The sequence below is a fragment of the Aquarana catesbeiana genome, linkage group LG01 (assembly GCF_042186555.1).
Source record: "Aquarana catesbeiana isolate 2022-GZ linkage group LG01, ASM4218655v1, whole genome shotgun sequence".
Lineage (NCBI taxonomy): Eukaryota > Metazoa > Chordata > Amphibia > Anura > Ranidae > Aquarana > Aquarana catesbeiana.
Genome location: NC_133324.1, coordinates 356369099 through 356393692, shown reverse-complemented (window position 1 = coordinate 356393692; position 24594 = coordinate 356369099). Strand labels below are relative to the sequence as shown.

The window sequence follows — 24594 nt, the reverse complement described above, 5'->3', positions numbered from 1 at the left end:
TAAAAAAAATGAATGGGGGGAGATTTACTAAAACTGGTGCACCCAGAAACTGGTGCAGCTGTGCATAGCAACCAATCAGCTTCTAACGTCAGCTTGCTCAATTAAGCTTTGACAATAAAACCTGGAAACTGATTGGTTACTATGCACAGCTGCACCAGTATGCGGGCACCAGTTTTAGCAAATCTCACCCAATGTGCCTTTTTATTCTGTTAAATATGAAATACTACAAATGCATGTTTTTTACTTTTTTCCAGTTAGCATGTGAATGTCCTGGCTCCTTTTCAAGTGTTTACCTTTCTATTTTTAACTTTGGTGTTGTAAAAAGCCTTCTGTTCACAGAGGTCAGTAGCTTAGGTTGAAATTTAGGATTACAAAAGACTGACCACGCAGTAAGACTCACCACGCAGTAAAAGGTACTGCTGCGCCCCTCCCTTTAGAAAGTTGATAAAGTTTGGTGAGCCACGTGTCATGGGTGTACTTTTTAGAAATGTGTATTTGTAAAACAAGGAAAAACCCAATATTTAAAAAAATGTTAATAAAGTTGATGCAAACTATTATCTTCTTTTTAAGCAACTCTGTCTCTGTATGATTTATTTTAACTAGAAACACTGGGCAAAATTTAAAAGTAAATTCTGATCACAATTTATCCTGGACCATTTTGGTTTAAAAATGACAGGTAAAGTCACTAAATCCTTGCTAACTCTTTTATCTCAAAAATTTGCTTTATGGTCATTTTAAATTTACATTTTTAAAGTTGGCAATTTATAACTTTTTAAATGGATGTTTATTTTTTATTTTTTTTACCTTTCTTGCTTTTATATGTATGCAATTTTTGTTTTGACAAGAAAAAACATTTATTACATGACAAAGGATTCCCAGAGCACTTGTTTTCTTTCATACCCTTTGGGGCTGATTTACTAAAGACACATAGACTATTCACTTTGCAAGGGAAGTAAATTAACCCCCATTAAATTTAGCTATATCGATGGCGATGGAGAGACATGCGGAGAAGAGTCACTGTTCTGACTTATATAAATAATGTATGCAAATTTAGGCTTACAATGTTGAGCTCTCTTTACATGTTTTTTAGAGCTGGAAATAAAGAGAAATTAGAAAACACACAAAAAAGGAAAGCTACCTACTGATTGGATTAAATAATACATCTATGATGCTGCATCAACAATGGTAAGCTACAGTACTTTTAAAAAAGGTTTCTGTAATGCTGGTATTACCAAGGCCACAGTCAAAGACTATACTTTTCCCCAACTAGGCTGGCCTGCAAGCCAGCAAGTAGACAGTGACCCATTTACAGTAAATGGGGCTACATGGGAGTTGCACTGATAAGATGACTGTTAACCACATTTCTTTACAGCTCGTGTTTGATCATTTTATAATTAGTTTAAAAGGAAAAAAAAACAACTACATGGGTACATTAACTGTGACAGCTGTCATATTGTAGTGGACTAACAGGAAACTACCCTGAGTCAAGAATCTCTAAAAATATATATTATGGTTGTCCTGCATAGTGGCGTAATGGTCACATGATAGCCATTAACCACAAATTGAAGTAGCATTTTATTCTACTGAAGATGCAGAAATGCTGTTTAAATGGGCTAGCGAGCAAATGACATACTGTAAGTATAATCATTTGCATAAGCCTCATACCTGTTTCCCCATATAAGCTGCAGAAGCAGAAAAACAAGTTATGCAACATAGACACGAAAAAGTAATCCTTTAATTAAACTCTAATTATTGCTTTTTATGTTCAATCCTTCTGAGAGTTCAATGTAATTTATTAAATAGATACCAACATATAAATCTGCAAATGAAACTGCCAAGAGCCACTGGTAAGTGTTTAATAAATAACTATGATTTCATTCAAACTAGTAACAAGGGATAATTTTGTACACATAGTTTATCACCCTGGGTTTACATTTCAAAGTGGCTAGTTACTCATTGGAATGAGATCCCTTGAATATCATAACTGTTAAAGCAAATCTTACCAGATGGTACCTCTTCGTTCATTGTCCTTCTCTTCAAAGTAAGGCCAAAGTGCATTCAAACAGCCTTTAGAAATGCCATTCCAAGTTAGTATTTCTGAAAAAGTGACAAATTACTGTTAATAAAGTGATATAGCATATATCTGTATCATCAGCTGAACATTGCTTCTAGCAAAATAAAGAATATGCTTATTTAGAGAGTGTAAGTTAACTGAAATCATGCATATCAATGGTTAGCACATATGGTCCTTAGTATGTTTCATTCTGAAATTCATAGATGATTAGCTGTATTTTCACCTCTCCCCTGAGATATAGCTAGCATCAGGGGTCACTCTTCATTATTGCATTAAACATGATTTGAGAATGCATGTCAATGCAAATATCACAAATTGGATTGTTCCCCAAGTCCTCTGTAATTCAAAGAACAACCATACTTCTTAAAAAACACTAATGTCCTGTACACACGGTCGGATTTTGCGATGGAAAAAGTACGATCGGATTGTGTTGTCGGAAATTCCAATCGTGTGTTGGCTCCATCGGACTTTTTCCGTCAGAATTTCCGACACACAAAGTTTGAGAGCAGGATATAAAATTTTCCGACAACAAAATCCGATCGTTTAAATTCCGATCGTATGTGCACAAATCTGACGCACAAAGTGCCACGCATGAATAAATTAAGAGACGAAAGCTATTGGCTACTGCCCCGTTTATAGTCCCGACGTACGTGTTTTACGACACCAAGTTCAGAACGATCGGATTTTCCGACAACTTTGTGCGACCGTGTGTATGCAAGACAAGTTTGGCCCAAAATCCATGGGAAAATATCCGATGGATTTTGTTGTCGAAATGACCGATCAATATCCGATCGTGTGTACAGGGCATAATATATTTTTGCCAGGCAACAATTTCGTAAATAAAATGGCTTTCCTTTACTGCACAAAAACTACTGTCTGGCCTTCCTTGGACAGACACAGTGTTTATTGGCTCGAGAATTTTCTATGAGCTGGTTTGTTAGGGACCCATCCAACCTAACTTAATTGTTGTGCTTTGGTGCCCACCACAATGACTGTATATGTGTATCGGAGGGCACTAGCATCCTGGTTGTTCCGCCAGTTTCCAGATCTACATGGGTCCTCTTGCTTAACAGATTTGCAGAGATGGGGGGCCAAAGCACCACCTTGCCCAAATGGTTTCCAAAACAGTCTCTTGACAGTTTGGCCTAGGCCTGAAGAGGAGTACTGCACACTTTAGCAGCAGAGGCCTTGCATACTACCATGGTCAAGGTGTAATTTTTTTTTTCCACAGCTCAGTTCCAGATATTTTAGGAACATGATCAAGGTTTGTTGCGCATTGCAACCCCTGGCAAAAAGTATGGAAATACCACTCTTGGAAAATGTTCATTCAGTTGTTTAATTCTGTAGAAACTACTCACAGACATGCCTCAAAACTATTTTCATTTAACATTCCAACCTTCTGGCTTTAAGAAACACTTGAAAAAAAAAAAAAAAGAAAATTCTAGTCAATTGCAACTGTTTTTGCAGATTAAGCAGAGGAAAAAAATATGGAATCACTCAATTCAGAGGAAAATGTTATGGGAAAAAAAACACTACAGTACACCACTAGCACTTTGTTGCACCGCCTCTGGCTTTTATAACAGCTTGAATTCTCTGAGGCATAGATTTAACTATCGACAAACAGTATTCTTGCAGTTGCCAGATCAGCTTTGCAGGTTGGAGCCTTGTAATTTTCTTTAATTTCCACCATAGATTTTCAAATGGATTGAGGTCTGGACTATTTGCAGGCCATGCCATTGACATTATATGTCTTTCTTGAAGGAAAGTTTTCACAGCTTTTGCCCGATGCATTATCATCCTGGAAAATGATGTCATCATCACCAAACATCCTTTCGATTGATGGAATAAGAAAAGTGTCCAAAATCTCAATATAAACTTGTGCCTTTTTTGAAAATTTAATGACTGTCATCTCCCCCGTACCTTTACCTGACATGCAACTTATTATTATATAGGATTTATATAGCGTCAACAGTTTACGTAGCGTGCAACTGCATATCTTCAATGATTGTTGAAATTTGCATGTTTTCTTCAGGCAATCTTCTTCATACATTTCATTGGAACGGCACCAAACAAAAGTTCCAACATCATCACCCTTCCCAATGCAGATTCGTGATTCATTACTGAATATCACTTTCATCTAGTCATCCACAGTCCATGACTGCTTTTCTTTAGCTCACCGTAACCTTGTTTTTTTTCTGTTTAGGTGTTAATGATGATTTTCGTTTGGCTTTTCTGTATGTAAATCCCATTTCCTTAAGGCTATGTCTTACAGTTCACATTGACTCCAGTTTCTGACCATTTGTTCCATTTGTTTTTCTGTTTTCAAAGCATATTGTTTTAAGAGCCCATTCACACAGGGGCAACTTTGGATCCGACTTCAAGTCGCCCCAAGTCGCCCCTAGTCGCCTCAAGTCGCGCTACACGAAAAAATCAATGTAAGTGAATGGATCTGTCTTAATGCACACTACTGCAGTCGCTCCGACTTCAGAAAAGGTTCCTGTACTACTTCAATCCGACTTGAAGGCAACTTGTACCCATTGATTTCAATGGAAGTTGCCTCCAAGTCTGATCACTGTTCATACTGAGGCAACTTTACAGGAAGCAGAAAAGAAACAGAAAGTAATTTCCTCCACTAAACAGCCAGCCCCCTCCTTCTCACACACAGCTGATAAGCTCTGATTGGCCACTTGTAAAGTTCCCTGTCCTGGAGGCGACTTCAAGTTGTGTTGTAAGTTGCCCCAAGTCGTGCTGTGATTCATACTCAAGTCGTGTCCAAGTTGCCTCCCAAAGTTGTGCTGGAAGTCGTGTTGCCCCTGTGTGAATGGGCTCTTAGTTTTCTATCTTGGCACTTTGGGGCTTATTTACTAAAGGAAAATCCACTTTGCACTACAAGTGCATTTGGAAGTAAAGTCGCTGTAGATCCAGGGGGGACATGCAAGGAAAATAAAAAACAGCATTTTAGCTTGCACATGATTGGATGATAAAATCAGCAGAGCTTGCACTCATTTCCTATCTACCCCTTAGATTCAGAGTGACTGCACTTCCGAGCGCACTTTCAGTGCACTTTCAACTGCACTTGCAGTGCAAAGTGTATTTGCCTTTTCGTAAATAACCCCTTTTGACTTCTTTCTTGGTCTACCAGTACGCTTCCCTTTAACAACCTTCCCATTTGATTTGTACTTGGTCCAGATTTTAGACACAGCTGACTGGAAACAACCAACATCGTTTTCAACATGATTTACCTTTTATAATCCTCTCCTTTCTTTCAACTGTCATCTCTTGTGTTGGAGCCATGAGTCATTTAGGTTGGTGCAACAGCTCACCAAGGTGTGCAAGCACTCTTTTTTTTTTACTGCAAACTAATTAGCAGATGTGATCTCATGCAGATTATTGTTTTAGAACTGCAAAATACATAGTGATTCCATAATATTTTCATCAGAATTGAGTGATTCCATATTTTTTTTTCTCTGCTTGATCTGCAAAAACAATTGCAATTGACTACAGTTTTCTCTAATTTTTAAAATATTTTTAAGTGTTTCTTAACCACTTGCCGACCAGCTCACGCCAATATACGTCAGCAGAGGGGCACGTACAGACATATTAACGTACCTGTACGTTGCCCTTTAGGATGCGGCTTGTGGGCGCGTGCGCGCCCGCCAGCGACGCGCGCGCCCGACACAAGCTCCGTGAGTGTGATCGCGATACCCGCGATCGTCTCACGGAGAGGAAGAATGGGGAAATTCTGATGTAAACAAGCATTTCCCAATTCTATCTACTGACACTGATCACCGCTCCCTGTAATCGGTAAGCGGTGATCAGTGTCATGTCACACATAGCCCATCCCCACCCACAGTTAGAACACATCCCTACAGAGCCCCCTCCTGGTTAACCTCTTCACTGCCAGTCATATTTACACAGTAATCAATGCATTTTTAATCGCACTGATTGCTGTATAAATGTGAATGGCCCCAAAATCGCGCCAAAAGTGTCTGATCTGTCCGCCATAATGTCGCAGTCATGATAAAAATTGCTGATCGCCTCCATTACTAGTAAAAAAAAAAAATATCAATCAAAATGCCATAAAACTATCCCCAATTTTGTAGACGCTATAACTTTTGCGCAAACCAATCAATAAATGCTTATTGCGATTTTTTTACCAAAAATATGTAGAAGAATACCTATCGGCCTAAACTGAGGAAAAAAAAAAGTATTTTTATATATTTTTTGGGGATATTTATTATAGGAAAAAGTAAAAAAATAACGTGTTTTTTTTTTTTTTAAATTATCACTCTTTTTTGTTTATAGCACAAAAAATAAAAAATGCAGAGATGATCATATACCACCAAAAGAAAGCTCTAATTGTGGGGAAAAAAAGGACGTCAATTTTGTTTGGGAGCCACGTCACACGACCGCGCAGTTGTCAGTTAAAGCGACGCAGTGCCGTATTGCAAAAAGTGCTCTGGTCTTTGCCAGCCAAATGGTCCGGGGCTGAAGTGTTTAAAGCCAGAAGGTTGGAGTGTTAAATCAAAATAGTTTTGAGGCATGTCTGTGATTAGCTTTTTTCTTTAGCAAGGAACATACATTCCACATTAATAATTATGCTACCAAAATAAGTGTGTGCTGTAAATTGCCTCCAGCATTTCTCTTGTTTCTTCTTGCTGGAGGCTGCAATTTTGCTTAAGCCCAGAGCCCCTGAACAGCAGTAAATCATAAAGCAGAACTTAACCCATAATGGTTTCAAAAAACAGTTTAATTTCTGGAATGCTGGGATTGCTAACTGTCACATTTGCTTGTGTTCTCAACCAAACTGTCAAACCATCAAATGGCTGGAGACTGAGTCATACTGTAACTGATCACATGTGCAGCACCATGGCAGCTGCAGATCAAACAGAAGCAGCTTCCTTGTCTGTAAAGGATAGAAGGGTTTAATTCCACTTTAAGTGCCTAAAAGTGCCTAAAAATGGAAAGCAACTGGAAAGCAACTGAGCATGTGCAGGGCAGGGTGAGACATTGTATCACTGGATTTTAACCACTTACGGACTGCCCGCCGTAGTTATATGCTGGCAGTTTCAAGAGGAATACCTTTTTATGGCAGCAGCTAGCTGCCATAACCCCGGTATCCTCTTCTTCAGCGGGCGGTCTGCTTTCAGATAAAAGTGGTCTCTGCGGCGGATTCTCCACTTTTATCAGGGGCGGGAGAGGGCCCCCCTCCCGCCATGCTCCGGTCATCCTAGCCACTTACCTGTGCCGTCGGTAGCCGCAGAGACGATCGTGTCCGCTCTCCTCAGAGCCTGGATGCCGAGTGAGGGGAAGATGGCCTCCACTCGACTCCATAGCATTGGAGGGCGGAAGCGACATCAAACGTCACTTCCGCCCAATGCTCTTAAAGGGGAATTTTTTTTTTATTTTCAAATGACATTTTTATTTTTTATTTTTTTATTGCATTTTAGTGTAAATATGAGATCTGATGTCTTTTTGAACCCAGATCTCATATTTAAAAGGTCCTGTCATGCTTTTTTTCTATTACAAAGGATGTTTACACTCCTTGTAATAGGAATAAAAGTGACCCATTTTTTTTTTTTTAAAGGACAGTGTCAAAATAAAAAATAAAAAGTAAAATAAATAAGAAAAAATTAAAGCACCCCGTCCCATCGAGTTCGCACTCAGAAGCGAACGCATATGTAAGTTGCGCCTGCATATGAAAACGGTGTTCAAACCACACATGTGAGGTATCACCACGAGCGGTAGAACGACAGCAATATTTCTAGCCCTCCTCTGTAACTTAAAACTGGTAACCTGTAGAATTTTTTAAACGTCGCCTATGGAGATTTTTAAGGGTAAAACGTTGTCGCCATTCCACGAGCGGGCGCAATTTTGAAGCGTGACATTTTGGGTATCAATTTTCTCGGGGGATAACTTTACTGTTGTCTTATTTTTTAATTCAAAAAAGTGTATTTTTTCCAAAAAAAGTAAGACAGCTGCGCAAATATGGTATGACAGAAAGTATTGCTATGACCACCATTTTATTTTCTAGGGTGTCTGAAAAAAATATATAATATTTGGGAGTTCTAAGTAATTTTCTAGCAAAAAAAAAACCTGATTTTAACTTGTAAACACAGAGTCTGAAAAATAGGCCCGTTCTTTAAGTGGTTAAATGGTATAGACACTTATTTTTAATGTTTTACATAGCTATACCTGCAAAAGGGGCCCACCTGAAGCGATCTAACAGGACTTCATTTTCTGACGAAAGTTCCACTTTAAGTTCATGTTTACATTATGTTTGTGTCAGTATGGCTCCTAAAACAAAAGATGCTAACAGAGTATATATTGCTTCACTATGTCAGTGATACATGTAACATGCTTACTCTGCAATGCAATCCTTATATGATAGCAAAGTACACGGAGAATGTAAAAGGAAGTAATGTGGCAAAGAGACGTTAAGGAAGTCTCTGCATGTGAGATGAGAAAATGAGGAAGCAGCCAGTCAGTTCCAGTCGAAAGGTTTCTACTGTGCACTGCTGCGCCTGTTATATGGTCGCTTATAATATTTCTTTTTTTATGAATGCTAAAAAGCCGCTGTTTTTTTTTTTTTTGAGAGCCTCTAGACATGGATTTATATAAAACAATGTTTCTAAACTTGTCCTAGATTTCTGAAGAAAACACAACCCTCAAGACTGAATAAGGATCCAACCAACAGTGAGCTGTAACCACTAAGTAAGGACATTTGTTGTTATGTGTGTGTGTATTTGTGTGCATATTAGGCCAAAGGACGTCGTGTGGCAATTCAGAACATTGTATCACAAATTTAAAACATCCAAAAGCTTTTCTATTTTGTGATGCACATACATGTATTTTTTTTTTTTTTATATTTGTGTTTTTGGAATAGTACACTGTGATAATGGATTTGTGAATTTGCTATTTACCTAATGTATTTATATAATTAAACCAATCTAATGGATTTGGTATGTAGACAGCTATGTATTTGAAAACAGTTATATAGTGTTGTGTCAACCAAGGGTAATCAAATGTGGCAACATTATTTTAGGTTGCAAGACAAGCTGAGATGACTTAATGAGGGTTCATTATGAAAAAAAGAGGTGTGATGGGTCCTTTTGAACACTTTTCTGTTCACTGTGGCCATTTTTATTGTCTGCAGGCTACTATTTAACCTTTCAGAGGATTTGTCCTCATTGCACTTACAAAAATGAACACCTCTCACCTTTTTAAAAATCTCTCAGACATATACAAAGTGCACTACACGTTTTTCACAAGCTTTATTTAAAAAAAAAAAAACACCTACCAAGGCCTTTATTATGGTATTGCTATAAAATTCTACTTTTGATAAATGTATAATATAAAGTAATTTTAGATTTCATTTATCTGGCAAATTTCATCCACTGAATGTTCCACTTAAATAACTGAACTCGGTTTTCAATACCACCCTTCCTTCTGTGTCACACTTCTCTATTGTTATGCAATTAGAATTGTTAATTATATGTAAGCAGAAATGAGGACATGTCTAACCAAATATTGGTAGCAATAGTTTTCATAAAAGTTTTTCACAATTGTAAAAAATCACTACTTTAAGTGATACTTTTTTCTGATGTTACCTCAAAAGAAAGTGTTGGGTGGCTAACTTTGAGTGAAGAGAGAGAACATTTGAAAATCATTTTGCCTTTATTCTTAAACGTAATGTATAAAGCACTTCCATTATTGTGCTGCTGATACAGTGTAGAGCAGGGGTCTCAACATAGGCGTGCGCACAGGGTGTGCCAGGTGTGCCTGGGCACACCCTAATCACCTCATGTGGAGCAGATTCCCCCTGTTTGGACCCCTGATATTTCACTAAAGCCTCCTATTGGGGTTCCTAAAAAATTGTAAAAATTTTTTTTTTTAATCATAAAAACTACTGACACCAAACTCTGCCTTACTGACACCATCTATTGCTCCACTGACACCGTCAGTATGTATACACATGCACATGTACGCATATGTGTTTAAGCTTTGGGGTGCACACCCTAATGCAATAGGCTGCGCACACCTATGGATCTCAAACTGGTGGCCCTGCAGCTGCAGAACTACAAGTCCCATCTTTCCTCTGCCTGAGGGAGCCATGCTTGTAACTGTCAGCCTTGCAATGCCTCATGGGTAATGCTCACCAATGAATAGAATATTCTTTTGCTATTCCCAACAACTGTTCAGAATAAAATTTGCTTAAAAGGTGAGTCATGACAATGGGTGTATTATTTATTTGATATAATACTATCTATCCTTTAGGCCCTGAAGCTGGTGACATCATAAGGGTTTGGCACTAATATATCATTATGCTGTAACTATGTTCTGTACTCACTGTTCTTTTATACAGTAGTAGTATGTAGTCCAGAGAGATTTTAATGTTCTAACATTAATTTAGATAAAATTGTAGTCTGGGCTCCCTTCAGCTTCACGATCCACTGAATAGTTAGTTGTACAGCATTCACTTTTTCAGCTGTGCATATTACCTTTCAAATATATGATAAGCGTGTCCTTTCTAAAAACTAGCTCCAACCAAAATTGATATTTCTGCTATGCTTGGTCCCTAAAGCTTAATCACATACTGGCTACCTACAGGGCCACCACAAAGCCAAACAACAGTGTCCGACTTGTTTTCTTTGTAATGTAAAACCAATGGGGAGATACCTTCATTATGGCCTTTTCCATTATGAAAAATCTCACCACTGGAGACTTTAAAAGATATAAGGCATAAAGATTGGGTTCAACCTACTGATGCCCAAACCCCACAATTATCATTTTTGAGTAGATTCTCTTGTTTTTATACTAGCTGATATTATTTATTTTGATTTTTAATTTATTTTTTATTTGTATGCATCTGTGCTGCAGGAACATGTAGTGGTTTGGAAGTTTGACCCAATGGTTATAAGATTCTAACTACATTTGTGTTCCGAGCAGGGCTTTTTTTCTCGGAGAATGGGTGCAGGAACTTCCCCTGTCTGAGTCACCCCTTGCCTCTGCCCCTACCCACCTCTGACCACCGTCCCTTGATTCCACCCCCTACCCACCTACCAGTACTGCCCCGTTTAGAGAATACAGAACCAAAGTATCGTTTTGTGGTGTTAAATCATTTGTATGGAACATGTTAATGATAAAAAGAAAAACAGTAAAATAGATCCCCTGCAGCCAGGAACAATAGAATCCCAGCAATAGATCCCCACACAACAATAGACACCCCCACACAACAATAGACTCCCCCAGCAACAATGGACTCTACCCCAACAACAATAGATTCCCTGCAGCAACAGTGAACCACCCACAACAAAATATCACACCCAGTAACAAAATATCCACCCAAGCAACATTAGACCCCCCAGCAGCAACAACAGATCTCCCAGCAGCCAGTATCAATAGATCCTCCAGCAGCCAGTAAAAATAGACCTCTCCCTCAACAGTAGATCCCTTCCAGCAACATAAGACCCCCCCTGCAATAATAGATTCCCCATCAGCAACAATAGACCCTCACACAAAATCAGATCCCCCAGCAGCCAACATCAATAGACCCTAAAACACAACCCACACCCCATGCTATTACATACATTCAGTGCTGGAGGTGCCGGAACTGCGTTCCCCCGCGGTCCTGCTGAAAAAAAGCCCTGGTCACATGGTGCAGCTGTAATGCAGGCTTAGTGTATTGTGTATTTGGTGCTCTTTGTATCAGGTACATTTCATTGGATGTGTACCTCCTACCATCACTGCAACTACACATAAAAAAATGATGGAGAATATGCGCTGCCTTCTTTGTCCAATCAGTTCTGCTTCCTTACCAAATTATATGCATTGCCCCAGCAAAAATCCTGACCACTGTTTTCTGTATCACTTTTAGTCTGGCCTTTTAGTGCTCACACAGGCAATAGTCTTAAAGGAAAGCTAGAAGAATTACACACAGTTAATGGTATACTGTATATGGTAAAAAAAAAAATACTTACCAGTGTATATTTTGTTTTTTTGCCTCATTTAACACCCCTTTCACACTGGGGCGGTTTGCAGGCGCTATTGCGCTAAAAATAGTGCCTGCAAACCAACCCGAAACAGCTGCTGCTGTGTCTCCAGTGTGAAAACCCCGAGGGCTTTCATACTGAAGCGGTGCGCTAGCAGGACAGGGAAAATAGTCTTGCTAGCAGCATCTTCGGAGCGGTGAAGGAGCGGTGTATACACAATCAATCAATGGGGCAGCGTGGCTATACCGCCGGCAAAGCGCCTCTGCAGAGGCGCTTTGTGGTGGTTTTTAACCCTTTCTTGGCCCCTAGTGGGGGGTAAAACCACCCCACTAGCGGCCGAATACCGGCGCTAATAATAGCGGTGCATTACTGCTGATGCACCTCCCGCCCCAGTGTGAAAGGGGCCTTAAGGAAAAAAAAATAAAATGAACATAATATTTTAGATATTTATGAGAAAACGAAATTTGAGTGCAAGAACATGAAAATGTTAGGGAACCTTCTGGAATCCATGTCAAACAAAACCAAAGAAAATTCCCAGCTCAACTTACCGACCAGCCTACAACCAACCGAATTATCCTGTCTAACAGTATGCATTAAAAACAGGATTTTAGTTTGCACACATTTGCAAATACATGCGTAAGCTGCAGACCCACTTCACAGCACCGACCCCAGTATTATCTGCAGTCCTAACTCTAAATTTTTAGAGCCTCCATAGTAGAAGCACATGCATTATAATGGATAGGTAGAAGGCAGGTGATCCTGGAGGGAGCCCACCCCTCCTTAAAGGCACAGGGGCACTCCGGACACCCAGCATATAGCAAAGCAAAGGTTGCTGCAAAGGCCAGTTATGGGTGGGAGCAGCGGCCATTTGTACTGTTAGAATACTGATGAGGGGGAGCACTGGACACCTTTGCTGTCATTGTGTTATATGCTGGGTGTCCAGTGCCCTCCTGTGCCTTTAAGGAGGCAGCTGCACCTGGCGCAGTGTGGGAAAGCAGAAGAGTGAGGTGAGCATGCAGAATAATCTATTAATCTATCCACCCTCTCATGCCTGACTTCTGTTGTCACTAAAGCCTCCCATAAATGGAGCTGAAGCTGCATCCATTGCCTGCCTCCAGGAAAAGAGAAACCCACTCTCGACCTTGCTTGGGTCCAGTCAGCCCCCCCCCCCGATCTGTGTTGTCATAGTAAGAGTGGCAGTATGAGGGGGCGGAGCAAGCAAGACAATATCAGACTGTGGCCCAGATCTCTGTTTCCCATTCAGCAGTCACCAGAGTTCTCCCTGTGACAGAAAGAAGAAGTCAGAGGATGAATGGCAGTGTGTATTCTTCACCTGTGGGTCCCGTCTTTCACGCTGTGCCGTAAAACTGCCCTGCACTTCGGCAGTGAGAGTGAAAGTAAAATTCTTGAATATATTAAGAATTATTAGGACTTTTCAGGCACTACATTCATGTATTCCACAACATCATTCTCTTTTTAGTAAGATATAATGTGTGCAGGGAAATCATCTATGTAGAACCTGAAAAGTCCCAGTAATTCCTATTCAAGAATTTGAACGTTAACCACAAAGGATGTGGTGCCATAACACAGCCCAACTTCAATAAAAAAAAAGTCCACCCTTGCAGTGCTGGGGGAAGAATAGCATCTTTGACTTACATGTTTCTTTTCTTCAGCCACATGCAGTGCTCTATTCCTCCACCCAAAATCATCAGTACATATCATATAGGAACATTAACCCTGTATGGTACGATGAGGTGGCTGGAGTGTGACTGTAGCCGGTAAAACTTACACAGAAGCTGTGGGGAACCAGTCACGTCCCCACTGTCAGAATACAATGTCTTGCAGGGGGGATTTCTGCATCCACCTCACTTGTGTGGATGCAGGGATCTGTCAGCCCAGTGGCTGAATGAAAGAAAAAAAAACTATGCATGTGTGCCAACTTACGCATCCCTTAAAGTGGTATTAAAGTGTTACTAAACCCAGTAATATGAAAAATAGTTCATCCAACCCCCCCCCCCCCCCCCACTGTGCCCACAGCTTATAAATCTTCTTTTTACATTAAAGCGGGATTCCGGCCAGGAAATTTTTTTTTTTAAAGTCAGCAGCTACAAACACTGTAGCTGCTGACTTTAAATAAGTACACTTACCTGTCCTGGGTGCCTGTGATGTCAGCCGCCCGAGGCCGACCCGTCCCTCGGCTCTCGGGTCCCGGCACCGCCATCCTAACTAAGGGAAACAGGCAGTGGAGCCTTGTGGCTTCACTGCCAGTTTCCTACTGCGCACGCGCGAGCGGCGCGGCACTCTGTGAATGGCCCCGTGGTTTTCTGGGAACACACACACTTCCCAGAAGGCAATGGGGCCGCTCACCGAGGACCAGGACACGCCGCGGAATAGGAAGAGGCAGATTAGGAAGACTGCCTAGCAACAAAGGTTCAGGTAAGTTTAATTTTTTTTTTTTTTCAAATGTTTTTTTTTTTAATTTTTCATGCTATTTTTTATTTTAGGGTGGCCCTCCACTTTAAAATACTGCAACTATGTACCTTTTTGGAGGATCTGTATACCATGGTTACATTATAAACTGCACAGTTTATCCAGTGCTGAGAGTTCAGGTAGGAGGAGATTTTCACTACAGCCTGTATACACGCCCACATGCGTGATGTCAATATCATGTGACCTGGCTACCTCACCTCTGAGAACAAGTAAATGTTCTCTCCAGCATAAATCACACAACTGAGCATGTGCAGGTTGGCTACTCTGCCTGTGTTAGCTGGCTTTCCCCAGATACACAGTGCAGGAGGGGGAGGATCTATGCATACAAGATAAAACACACAAATCAGAGGATTAACCCCTTAAGTTCCACAGTGAGTATAACAAGCATGCTTTACTGCATATACTGTTGTGGATTTAGTAACACTTTAAACCAAAAAGCAAACAATTATTATCATGCAGTTTACAAATTCTTAGATGTGATGGCTGCATTAATTTTCTTGTTTGGGCTTTCTTTCCCTTATTTTCACCTGGTGATCTGGCCAAAAAGTCTGTTTTTCAAAAGATCAAGCTGTCCTGCATATGTATCAGTTGGTGGGATGAGACACACCATTTACCACTAACAGGGGTGCTTACAATAATCAGATTTTATATATTTATGTAAAACTTTTATCCCAAAAGGAAAAAAAGAACTGTTTACTGTAACTGGTTATAAAGTATTAGCTGACGTTTGGCTTCAATTTGTTAGTGTATCTAAATCTGCTAGTACATCTAACACTCCCCCCAGACTGACAATGCTACTGTCCAAAGGTGCCCCGTGTGCTCCTTCATCCAGGGTGGAGGCACTCTAATACAGGAGATGCGTTACTGGCTGGATCACCAGGTGAAAACAGAGGGAAAAAGCCTAAACAAAAAAAATTAATGCAGCCACCACATCGAATGAATAGTAAGCTGTAATATATTAGTTTCTTGGGGAATTTATTACCACTTGTATCCTTTGCACCTAGACTAAATGAGCAGCTAATCCATGCAGTATAGGGGGCAACTGCAAGGGTGGTCTTTTTTTAATTTTCCTGGAGTTGAGATTTAAACCTTTATAATTAAAAAGAAAGTCAGAGAAGACATTTGGGTTAGACAGGTAGAGAAATGGGTGGTTTTATATATGTATGTGAGTGTTTGATGTGAAATGCCTCATAGCGGTACTGCTGTGCACTAGGCTGTATATGTTCCTCAACTCTGCACTCTGCAGTTTACCCACTCTTGACTCATGCATATTGTAGATTACATGCAGCTTACTCCTGCTCTCTGTAATTTATCTGCTCCTGACTTCTGTACTCTGTACATTATTTTGCAACCCTCCTGACAATTGCACTTTGTAATTTACCCATTCTTGACCTCTGCACTCTATATGTTGATATAATGATCAGGTGTAGTTATCAGGGCTCAACATAGTGTGGAGGGGGCACAATTAGGCATGTTCGCCCTGAGCGCTGGATAACCTTGTCCCACTACTGGATGGCACTGCTGGACATCTTCCAATGTTGAAGGGAGGTAACCATGATGTGTCTTTCATCTGCTGCATTAAGTTTCCTGGGCCAACCACTCCATCTACGGTCCTCATCATTGCTTATTTATTTGGACTTCTTCGAAAGAGCTTGAACAGCACATCTTGAAATCCCATTCTGCTTTGAAATCTTCGCCTGGGAGAGACCTTGCTAATGCAGTATAGTCATTGCCAGGAAAAGGACATCTAGAGCCCAGGGCGAACATGCCCAACTGCACCCCCCAAGATATATGAGTTTTATATGTCAGCAGAGATCCCCCCCCAAAAAAAGAAAAAAGCTGCTCCTCCCCACTCCAAATCCCCACTCCCAGCACAAAATTCCCCCCAAACCCCCCTCCTAGCACCCCCCCCCCCAAAAAAAAAGAAAATTCCCTTCCTAGCACAAATTCCACCCAATCATACCTATTAGCATAAATCCCCCCTTCCAGCACAACCCCCCCCCAATCCCCTCTCCTAACACAAATCTTCTTCCCACATCCCTCCTCCCAACAAAAATCCCCCTAAATCACCACTCTTAGCAAACTTACCCCAGATTCCCTCTCCTAGAACAATACTTACCCCCGTCGCCCCCCAATTTCACCCTTCCAACACAAATCACCCCCCCCTACTTCCTCACCTCACATGCTACCACAGTGCCCAGGGCAGCAAGCCCTCCTGCCCATCCCTTGTCCCAGCCCTGGGTATAGTTACCTTATGTCTTGCTGTGCTCAGTCCTGCCATAGTGTATGATCTGTGCCATGACCTGTCTTAGTAGCAGAGTTTGGCTGTTCTTCACCTAGTTTTAAGCCTCATATAAAGCTGCTTCTGTTCCAGTTAATGACTGTGTTTCAACCTACATAGGAAATTGATATTCATTAGCCTCTGCTTGGTATAATTGGGTAATCATACACCTGACACCTGACGCAAAAATGTGATATATTGCAGATTACCAATCCTTAGATATGATGGCTGCATTTGTTTTCTTTTTTTAGGCTTTTTTAGTTTGTGCTTCGTATTTACTCCTCCTCTGTGCAGGCCAGTGTAAATGCATGGTAAAAACATGGCAAATGTATGATAAATACATAGCAATAGCAATGTAAGTACTTCTCAGATAGCCATGTACCCTTGTCTTCACATTATAGCCGTTGCAGCTCTGCCCCCCCCACATTCACATTACAGCCCCTGCAGCTCTGCCCCCACATTCACATTACAGCCCCTGCAGTTCTGCCCCCCCATTCGCATTACAGCCCCTGCAGCTCTGCCACCCCCCCCATTTACACTACAGCCCCTGCAGCTCTGCCCCCCCCATTCACATTACAGCCCCTGCAGTTCTTCCCCCCTTTCGCATTACAGCCCATGCAGCTCTGCCACCCCCCCATTTACACTACAGCCCCTGCAGCTCTGCCCCCCCATTCACAATACAGCCCCTGCAACTCTGCCCCCCCATTCGCATTACAGCCCCTGCAGCTCTGCCACCCCCCCATTTACACTACAGCCCCTGCAGCTCTGCCCCCCCATTCACAATACAGCCCCTGCAACTCTGCCCCCCCATTCGCATTACAGCCCCTGCAGCTCTGCCACCCCCCCTATTTACACTACAGCCCCTGCAGCTCTGTCCCCCCCCATTCACATTACAGCTCTGGATGGAGGGCAGCAGCTGCTGGAGTTAACATTTCAAGGACCACCCTGCATTCTAGCAACCAATCACCGGCTGGTTAACTTCAAAAGTTAACTCTGGCAGCCTCCTGCACCCGCCCTCCATCCTAAGCAGCTGTGCCTCCTGGTGATCTAGCCTGCCTCTTCGCTCTACTGTGATTCTCACATTAGTGATGGCGGCTGAGGCAAAAAAATGGCTCATAACCACTGCGGGCCGGATGGGACAGTGTCCAGGTCCAGCCCGTGGGCTGTCATTTAGGAATGCCTAGTGTATAGTGTATTTCCTAAACTTGGAAGTTTTGCATTCAGGAAAATATGTCATACTCGCATGTGCGGGTAGACGCCTATGCAAAATAGCATCTTACATGAGCACAAGCTCATACAGCCATACACTTCTATGACTGGCTATAAAACTGTTAAAAAATTCAGAACTGCCCTTTTCATTTTACCTTTGGTATTTCAAGCAGTCTAATCAGCCTTCCCGGTTCTTATGTTTTCCCAGTTCGAAAACATTTCATCCCTATGTTGTGGAAATGAGGAGGGGGTAAGGGGATTCAATAGTTTTTCAAAAGTCAACTGGGAACAGAGCTGACACCATTTCACCATTTGCACTGTATTGTCAGCCTACAACAGGAAATTAGGACCTAAATGCATCTCCACCAGGATCAACAGGTATTTTTCCATAGTTGCAGGGTCTTTAGAAAACTTGGGAAACATTCATGATTTGCAGAGATTTGTTGCATATTTTTAACATTAAATATATTTTACACTTTTTACACTTTTATTGTATTTTCAGAGTTGTTTCAGAGTTGTACAGGTACAATGATTCTGAAGAGTAGAGCTTAATTTACACAGCACAGTAAGATCTATTAGAAACCATGTAACAATAAAACAAGCAATAAAAGTTTAGTACCACCATAGAAATTGACCAACAAGTCATTGTTACATGTAATAGGTATATAAGTAAAGAAGTAAAGAGAATACATCACCTTCAAAAATATGTTTAGATCAATGGAACATTTATAGTGGAAAATAACAGAAAAACAAATACTATTTAATGTGGTCTTTTGTACACTATAGCCTACATCAAAAAGGCTCATAGAGTGTGCAGTCGTTCTCCCATATAAACATTGGGGGTTATTTACTAAAGGCAAATCCACTTTGCACTACAAGTGCACTGCAAGTGCACTTGGAAGTGCAGTCGCTGTAGATCCAAGGGGGACATGCAAGAAAAATCAAAAACAGCATTTTAGCTTGCGCATGAGTGGATAATAAAATCAGCAGAGCTTCCCCTCAGATTTACAGCGACTGCACTTCTAAGTGCATTTTCAGTGTAATTTCAAGTGCACTTTGCACTTGTAGTTTGCACTTGTAGTGCAAAGTGGATTTGCCTTTCGTAAATAACCCCCATTGTGTATTACCATTCCTTATTACTTCCAGGACACAGGGAGCTACATTATCTTTCCATTTTTTGTGTAGTCTAGCAGGAAAAAAAACATGCTTGGCAAGCTTCTGAGAGTGGGAGATGTGTTTAAGCCTTCTACTACAAAGGGCTGGTGATGGCGAATCAGAAAAAAAGTAGTGTCCTATATAAAGTTAAATACCAAGTTCTAGCAACTTCTCAGATCCTTGCATGTCCAGAAAGTGTGCAGGAGGTTGCCCACCAGGCCACAACCTCTCCAGCACTGGTTAAAATCGGAACCTGAGAATTTTGCTAATTTCCATGGAGTCAGTACAAATCATTTTTTTTTGTCATAACTCCCAGTGATTATTGAATCAGGAGGTTTTGAGGTTGCATTTTATTGCATGGATCCATTGTGATGGAGGAAAGGTTTTCTGTTAGTCATCTTCCCATCGTAATAGAGGCCACCATTTAAGAAAGGTCTTTTTAGATTGTAGTGTGTTAACAAAAAACAACTAATGCCTTTAGTCTTAAGGACCATACACACAATCGGACTTTCAGATGGGAAATGTTGGCTGTCAGGCTGTTGGCAGAAAATCCGACCATGTGTATGCTCCATCGGACAATTGTTGTCGGACTTTCCGTCAACAAATGTTGGCTAGCATGTCTTCAAATTTTCCGCCAACAAATGTGTGTTGTCGGATTTTCCGATTGTGTGTACACAAATATGTCGGACAAAAGTCCAAAGTACAAACACGCATGCTCGGTCTTGTAAACTAGCGTTTGTAATGGAGAATTAACATTTGTGACGTTGCAAATTATGAAATCTCCAAATGCAGCGCACAATTCTCTTCTTCTTTAATGGGATAATAATGAAGCTGCTTTGCTGGTGATACTGATGGAGTTATTGCAAACAAATTTTCAAAGGCTTTTTTTTTCTAGTGATATCAAGAATAATATTATTATGTTTTTGTTTTTTTTAACTATTTGTGCAAGTTACCACAACACCATTATCCCCTAGTTTATAAGATCAAGGATACAACTATATTGGTGTCCCTTACCAATAAACATTGTATTTTTTAAAATGTAACTGCCTATTCCCAAATTGTCATTTGAAGTAAAACACATAGCCAAGTATTATTCTCCACAATTTTTTTATTGTGCATTAAAAAAAAATAGACATGCTATTTGCCAATAGAACTTAACCAAAAAGTGCATTCTATGCATCCAAAAATATAGAAAATATACCAAATCAAATCATTATTCAACCAAAAAATAATGTCAAAGCAATAACTCCAAGGCCAATAATAAATAACACGTTATCTCCTCTGATTCCGCATGTCTGGTTGACGAACGGCCATTCAGAAACGAACTAAAAAGCACGAAATGAAAAGCGGAAACTGAAAAGCGCTAAATGAAAAACGCGAAAATAAAAGCGCGAAGCAACACTCACCAAACTTCTACTAACACGAAATTAGCAGAAGGAGCCCAAAGGGTGGCGCTAAAGAGCTGAAAAACCACGTAGTACGTCTAGTAGTTACTGCATTCATAATTGTTGGCCAACATTTGTGTGACCATATGTATGCAAGACAAGTTTGAGCCAACACCCTTCGGACAAAATTCCACGGTTTTGTTGGCGGAAAAGCCGATCGTGTGTACGAGGCATTAGGGTTAATATAAGTAGGAAAGTGCCAGTCTAAGAATGGTACAGAAAATTGTGGGTGTCCCATTGCTGTACAAAGTAGACTAATCTTGAATATGAAAATTATTGGGTCCAGAAATCCCACAGACTTTCACACACACTATTGTCACTCCTCAAGGTACGTGGTGGCCTAGGATTTCTTGACTCCCTGAAATATCACAGAGCATTCTGCCTAACATGGGTTTTAGACTGGTGCACTCATGACGAGAGTAAACGTTGGGTGTAATTAGAGGAAGCATCTCTACCCGTCCCATAATGTGGAATCCCCTGGCTTAGAGAAGCTCTCCTGTCAACTATCAAGTCCCAGCTCCTACTAACTGAAGTTATTCTCTCAGCTAATGTACAGTCACTCATGACTCTTCTCAGACTTTTGTATGAAATGGCCACTCCTTCTTATCTCTTTCTGGATTCAAGTCCTTAGTGGACCTTCAGGGTATGGTTGACCATTCTTTAACCTTCTGGAAAGCCCTACAGCTAAGGTATTTCCTATTTAGTATGGGGAAGCTTTCCTATCCAATCTCTCCCTTAACTGTTTATGAGAAGCTCTGTACCTCTAGGACTCTGATTAGACGTGGTTTATCAACATATTACAAACAGCTTTCATTGTCCCTTCATAAAAGTTTCCCTCAAATATCTCCCCTGTGCTGGCAGTGTCGCTCTCAGGAAGGCACATACCTTCACATATTTTGATGCTGCTCAGGTCTGTGGCCTTCCAGGGCCAAGGTGAATGGCCTACCTGCTCCATCTGGCTCCCTTGTCATCCTAGCGGTACAAGTGATCTCTGATAAAGCACTTATTTAGTGCAGCAAAGGCATGCATTCCTCTGTACTGACAGCAGACAAGCCAACCTCCTGTGCATGTGTAATTACGCAACATTTCTGAAACCTCTGACTGAAGAAATAGTCTTCCAATGGTAAGAGGCACAGTTACTTAGACTGTCTCCTACTCTCTCCTATTATTGCAGATACATGGAATGTGACAGACATATCCTTTACTTTCATGACAAGCCCCTACTGACTTTTTGGAATCAAGATAGTTGGTTTTTGATTGTTGTCATATAGGTTACATTGTCATCGCTTTTTGAATCCTTTTGTAGTCTGTTTTGTATTTAATCCTACAAATTATTCTTGGTTACTTTACCGTTATACAAGGTATATTTTTGTATATGCTGCAATTGTTTCTCTCTCTTTCCTTTGCATTTGTAAAAACTTAAAATAAAGAATTTAAGAAAAAAAAAAATTCCTGTTTAGGTAAACAAAACTTTTGAATTTTTTTTTTTGAAAAAAACAACAGAATAATGGTAATTTCTCTTGGTCAGAATTTGTATACATTGCTGTAAACGTCTAGCTATAGGTGATGAGATTTTATTCACACTTTGTAAAAGTGTTTCCTGTGCCTTTAGTGTGGCTTGGTTTGTATAGTAGCAGAGCAGAAATTTGTATATATTTGTTATTTATATAGGAAAAGAGAAGTAAGTGGTATCTTGGTATCTTATTTTGCTCTATTAATCATCGGTGTTTGCTATTTAATCTAGCACTGTAGTAGTTATCTTTCATATCAGGAAATCCCATACCACCTGTTTGCTTATGTTTGAAAATAATTTTGTGTGAGCATCTGCCGTATCTACAGTACCTTGCCATACAAATGATCTGAGCATGTGGTTGAGCGATGTAAAAAAAGGTGAGGTATGAGTAAGGCCCTGAAATAATGTAGGATATTTGGCAAAATAAAATTTTAATGGATGCCAAATTGCCTGACCAAGAGATGTAAAATGTTCAGAGCCTTTTAAGATTAATTTGAGGGTTTTATCATTAGAAAGAGGGGCTGTAAGGGTGATCCCCAAGTAAGAAAACCATATCAGGATTCCACATATATAGCAAGGTAAATTACAAGTGAGTTTTAGTGTTTTTTAACTACTTCCATGCCCAGAATTAGGGATGAACAAACCTGGCAAAGTCTACTAAACCCTAACATAGCGATGAACACCATTAATGACTATATGAGCTGAATGTTATTTTTTTTTCTTGCCTTTTCCAAGGCCAATTTGCAAGCTTTTGTTAGCCGGGCATTGCAACATGAGACATTTACCAATGCCATAAAAAAAAAAATACCATTATTGGGGAGAGAGTATTTAACCCCTTTACGACTGCCCAACATATATGTAAGGCAGCAAAGGGGGGGGGGCTTTAAAGCTTACATTCTGCCCATATGCATTGCTGGTTGGCTGATGTTTATAAGTGAGAGAGCACTCACTGCACACTCCCAACAAAAAAGATTGAGCTTTTGGAAACAGCTCTTAGTCCAAGCTAAAGATCGGTAGCCACTGGCTTCCGATCATGTGACCACTATGACAAACAAAAGGAAGTACCTTCAAAACATCAAATAGGACATACACTTACTCACATACAGTATACTCATAGCAGCCCTTGCAGTTCACAACAGTACTGGGATGAGGTACAGTCTTTCAAAATATTGCTATACTAGTCCTTAGAATTTTACTTGTGCATATTTTATACATGCATGAAAACCATCCATCCCTGCTTCAAATTCCATAACGTTTTGCCATTACTACCTCACATGGTAAAGGATTGTACATCTTAACCTTTTTTACTGTAACAAACCACTTCCTAAATTGGATTATTTTTCCTAACTTTCATTGTAAGATCTTCTACCCTTTTTATTAATTTAGCTAGCTTTAAACCCATGTCCAAAACACCATTGTTCTTTGGTGTCCCAATATTTTAAACATGGCCTTATCAATTATTCATACAGAGACAATACGAAACTAGTATTACATGCTTTAACCGCTTGAGCTCCAGAAAGTTTTACCTCCTTCATGACCAGAGCATTTTTTGCTATTCAGCACTGCTCTACTGCTTGATCTTGCAACATAGGGCTTTCTTTTGATAGTATTTGATCACCACTGTTTTTTTTTTTTTGTTTTTTTTTGCAATATAAATGAAAAAACCTGATCATTTCTAAGTTCTGTTATAAAACACCTCTAATAAAAAAAAAAAAAAATTCTTCATAAATTCATACTGTTGCATGTCTTTGGTAAAAAAAAAATTCCAATAAGTGTTTATATGTTGGTTTGTGCGAAAGTTATAACATCCAAAAACTATGGTATATATACTGGAATTTAAGCAGCTTTAATGCTATACCATTAATAGCTGTGATCAGCAATTTATAGTGGGACTGTAATAGGATGAAGGGCAATCTGGCGCTAGCTGATGCTGGCTGGGAGGTACGCTTACTAACTAACTGACACTGACAAAAGTAGTGACACTAATACAGTGGTCAGGGCTATTAATGTACACTGTCACTGTACTAATGACACTGGCTGGGAAGAAGTTAACATCTAGGGGCATTTAGAGGGTTAACCTGTGTGTCTAACAATATATAATATGCGTGGTGTGTCAAGCTTACTGCTGTCTAACAGCAAAATATATAAAAAAAAAAACAATAACGCTTTGTGCAAATTATGCTGGACTGCAAACATAATAATGTGATAATATATCAATTCGTAAAAAAATGCATCACATTTCATGCATAAAGTTCATATAGAAATAATATAAACAACATGTTCATGTCAGCTTCTAAGTGCAATTATTAAAACAAATGTGACACTCACACAAACTTTTCTTGTAAAATAGCATGTAACACTGGCTTGGAACACAACTTTGCAGCGTGCGCTCTAAACATGTCACCAGAAGTTCCCACCTTATGCACTTCGCTCCT

General features: G+C 40.2%; 1 protein-coding gene across 6 annotated transcripts in view; it reads left to right on the top strand.

The window, feature by feature from the left end:
- Positions 1-24594, top strand: part of SYK (spleen associated tyrosine kinase) — a 231216-nt gene that overhangs the window by 7800 nt on the left and 198822 nt on the right. For 4 of the 6 annotated variants that reach the window (XM_073632909.1, XM_073632905.1, XM_073632922.1 and 1 more), the window contains exons 2-3: positions 1091-1185; positions 8721-8788. The gene's annotated coding sequence lies outside the window, so the exon portion shown is untranslated. The remainder of the gene's footprint in view (positions 1-1090; positions 1186-8720; positions 8789-24594) is intronic. The other 2 variants (XM_073632919.1, XM_073632913.1) reach the window with 1 other exon arrangement.